The 4417-nt window shown below is 44.4% G+C and overlaps 1 pseudogene; it reads right to left on the bottom strand.

The window, feature by feature from the left end:
* Positions 1-2262: 2262 nt before the first annotated feature.
* LOC110291900 lies at positions 2263-4064 on the bottom strand (annotated as a pseudogene).
* Between the last annotated feature and the right edge of the window lie 353 nt (positions 4065-4417).

The following is a 4417-nucleotide window of genomic DNA, read 5'->3' as shown; positions in this document are numbered from 1 at the left end:
AGGACTCGCTGTGGTGGACGTACTGGGTTCTGATGATGCCCAGTGGTCTCGGTTTCTGTTAGTACTATTCTTACACTTGCTTTCGCCATCTGTTCTTCTCTGGTGTTAGATGATCTAGCTGTCTCTGGCTGGAGCTTGTTCCTCCTGTGATTCTGTTAGCCTCTGTCAGCACTCCTGGGAGTCCAACTCTCACTCAGTGAGAGTCCCAGTGGTCAGAGCATTCTCTGCAGGCAAGCTCTCCTCTTGCAGGGAAGTTATCCAGAAGTCTCCAGCTCAGATCCACTTCCTGAGTCCTGGGATCAGAACCCTCCCTAGAGGCCAACTCTCCTCAGGCAAGGAAGGTGGCCTGGGGTCTGGGTCTCAGCTCTGCCTCTTGGTGTAGGGTGAAGGCCCAAAGGGACCCTGTCCAAGAAGCTCTGTTGCTTCTGCTGCCCATGTGCTCTCAAGGGATCCCAAGGTCCTGGGTTTGCTAGGGGGCCTGAGGTGCAGAGAGTCCTCTGGGGACCTTGGCGCCCTCTGCTGGGTTCACTGGGAAGATGGCAACCAGCTGGCCCCAACTAGAATGGATCCAGGCCTCTGGTTGGAAGGGGTTCCTTTGTCCCTGCTCCTGCTGGCACAAGATCCTCTTGGATGCTTTGGAACTGATGTTGCTTTCCCCTCACCAGTGATCCCAAGGCCCTCGCTGTGCTAGGGGCCCTGTGGAGTGAAGAGTCCTCTGGGGACCTTTGGAGCCTCTGCTGGGTTCGAAGGGAAGATGGCGCACAGCTCTTGCACATGTTTTTAATAAAGCCAGAAAAGGATGAATTCATCTGTTGCATTACTATTTTCCTTCTGATAGAGAAAACTCAAACTGTTAGTTGTCATAATAAAATATCATTATATTGCCTTGTATCATTCAACACTCATTATGAGAGGTTCAGATCTATAAAGTGTGTGCATATATAAATGGAGGAGCCACTCTCTTGTACATTTAGCCATTTAATAGCTATTTTTAACAGCTTTTAGGAATAGATGCTGGGAAGTGAAAATAAAATCTGAGCCATAGACTCAGTATGTGCGAAAAGTTTTGCCTATAGGGAAAGACATCAGGAATGAAAAAGCTTACTGTGACATGCAGGCAGAAAAATTGTGTTTTCATAAATCCCTGTAAGATAAGAGAAAACAAGAAAACAGACAAATTTAGACATGTCCAGCTTTAGACAGGCATTCTGCTTGTTAAAGTTTTATCTACAAAGTGTTGATGCATAATCCTGGTTAGCCTAGTACTCACTACTTAAACCTAGCTAACCTGGACCTTGCCTAGGCCTTCAAAGCTCAGGAATTACAAAAATGAGATAACATGCCAGAGATTTTATTTAGTCCAACCGAAGATAAAAACCCATGTGTAAATATTCTACAATTACTTGTAGAATTGTTATTAATGTCTTGATTCTTTACAAACACTTTGTTTAATTCTTTTCCCCCCAAGCCTCACTGTAACTAGCTTTATTAAAGATACTTTTCATAAACAACCATAGTACTTCAGGCAGGACATGGGCAGACAATCAACAATATACAAGAACTTCCAAATTCCCTTCTTGTATAGACTACCAAAATCAGAAAGCCACTAAAAAACCCAATGAAGTCTTCATTCAATGCTTTGAAAAGGGGGAAGTAGCTTAGAGTGCAGGTTGACATTTCACATTAAGGATGTTGTTTAACTACTTTTCACAAGCCAACCCTGACTTTCAGGAAATGAACATGGCAGAATTATCAGTCTGAAGATCCACAATCTTTTATAAAAGGAACCAGTGCTCTTCTGAGAACACTCAATGTAGTCACTGCAAAGTCCACATCGCCCAATAAACTAGAAAACCAATTTTGGGGGCCAGGTTCCAGCAGGTCTTTAATGGAATTGTCTATGTTAATAGTACAGGGGGAAGAGGATATAAAAATGAATTTATAGTTTTCCCAGATCACAAGGCATTGTTGTGCCTTGGTGGCCACCTAGGTCAAGACCAGGATATCTCTTCTGGGAGCCAACAGGAGCCTTTCAAAATTACCAGGGAAAGGGGATTTCTGTCCTCAATCCAGCATGGGAGAGATTTTGTTACTGACACATGATCCTTCCCCCACCCAGTAATGAAGTGTTCTGTGTGCTAACAATATAGCTTTAAAAACAACAGTAAAACGAAATTCTGCATTTTTATAAAACTTGATAAAAAATAGTATTTCAAACTGTACAGTCACCAGAAGTATACAGTTATCAAAAATGCACACACATCACTTGGTATCTTCAGCACCTTCAGCTTTCTGTGCCTGGTCTGTTTTGGCATCTCCATTTTCTGCAGGATTATTCGCATCCTTACAGGCATCGGCTTTCCCCTTCTTCCCCTTGGGTACCTTCTCTCCCTTCTTTACAGGGGCCTTTTTAGACTTGGGCTCTGGATTTGGAGGAGCAGGTTTAGTAGACAACCTTGCAGATCTTCTCTGTGGTTCGTCCTTCACCTTGGTTTTGTCTCCTTTAGCATTCCCCTTCAACCTTTCTTTTGGGCATGGTGGCGGCAGGGGACATCGGTGCTGAACACGGGCATACAGCAGCGCACAGGTTTGCTCCGTCCAGGGGTCGTCCTCGCTGCTTCTTCCCACTTTGTTTAATTCTTAAAACTGCCATGCAAGGTAGCATTTGTGTTCTATTTTATAAATTTGGAAACTACATCTATCGAACCTTTCCTACTCCTCACACCTAACATGTGGTGAGAACAGTTAGGAGCATAACAGTAGAAATGAATTCAGGCTCTATCTGTATGGCCTTCTCTCTGGTTCCACACTTTATTCTTTCTACTGGTCCATGAATATTTTTTAAAAATTAAAAAAGCAAAAGCAAGAAGTTTTCTTTTTGGTTTTTGGATTTACTTCTGGGAGTTATTTTTTGTTGTAGCAGTGGTAGTGGGGTGTGTGTGTGTGTGTGTGTGTGTGTGTGGCTTGGTGAAGGAAATGACTGTAAGCCAATAGCAGACACACCAGGAAAGAAATTTTCATAATTTATTTATTCACTCTACATCCTGATTACAGCCACCAGACCCTGCTCTACTCGCAGTCCTACCCTTACAAATACCACCCCCCCTTCTCCACAAAGGAGGAGAAGCCCCCTCTTGTATAACACTATGCCCTGGGACATCCAGTTGAAACAGGACTAAGCACATCCTCTTTCACTGATGCCACACAAGGCAGCCCAGCTAGAGGAAAGGGATCCAAAAGCAGGCAACAGAGTCAAAGGCATTCCTCACTCCTATTGTTGGAGGACCCACATGAAGACTAAGCTGCACATCTGCTAGAAATGTGCAGGGGGTCTATGTACAGCCCATGCATGCTCTTTGGTTGGTAATTCAGTCTCTGGGAACCCCTATAGGCCCAGATTATTTGACTTTGTGGATCTTGTAGTGTACTTGGCCACTCTGGCTCTCTCTATCTTTTCCCCCACTCTTCCACAAGACTCCCTGAACTCCACCTATTATTTAGTTGTGGATCTCTGTATCTGTTTATATGAGCTGATGGATGAAGCCTCTAAGAAAATAGCTATGACTGGCTCCTGTCTGTGAGAATAGCAAAGTATCATTAATAGTAACAGGGGTTGGCTTTCTTACACAGGATGGATCTCAAGTTGGGCCAGCCATTGGTTGGCCATTCCCTCAATCTCTGCTCCATCTTTTTTTAAAAGCGAATTTTTTATTCACTTTATATCTCAAACATGGCCCACCCCCCTTCTCTCTGTCCAGCCCCACCCTTACAAATCTCTCCATCTAATTCATCCTTCTCTAAGGAGAAAGGTAACACTCCTTGATTATCACCCCACCTTGAAGTATCTAGTCCCAGCAGGACTAGGTGCATCCTCTGCCACTGAGGCCCAAACAAGGCAGTTCAGGTACGAGGAAGGGAATCCAATGGCAGGTAACAGAGACTGAAACAGCCCCTGCTCCCCTTTTTAGGGGACCCACATGAAAACCAAGCTTCACATTGGATACAAGTGTGTAGGAGATCTGGATCCAGCTCCTTCGTGCTCCCAGTTGGTGGCCCAGACCCATGGTCCAGGTTAGTTGACTCTAAAGACATTTTTGTGAGATCCTTGACTCCTCTGACTTGCTAACATCTATTCTCCATTCTTCCATAAGACTCCCTGAGCTCTGCCTGATGTTTGACTGCTGGTCTCTGCATCTGCCTCCATCTATTGCTGGATGAAGTCTGTCAGGAGGCAGCTGTGCTAGTTTCCTGTCTGTAAACATAGCAGAGCAACATTACTAGTGTCAGAGGTTGGATGGGTCTCCAGTTGGGGAAGTCATTGGTCCCTCCATCTCTGCTACATCTTTAACCTTGCAATTATTGTAGGAAGGACAAATCTTTAGTTAAAGGTTTTGTGGGTGGATTAATGTCCTCTCTC

Source organism: Mus caroli, chromosome 3 (assembly GCF_900094665.2).
Source record: "Mus caroli chromosome 3, CAROLI_EIJ_v1.1, whole genome shotgun sequence".
Lineage (NCBI taxonomy): Eukaryota > Metazoa > Chordata > Mammalia > Rodentia > Muridae > Mus > Mus caroli.
This window is presented reverse-complemented; position numbering and strand designations above follow the sequence as displayed.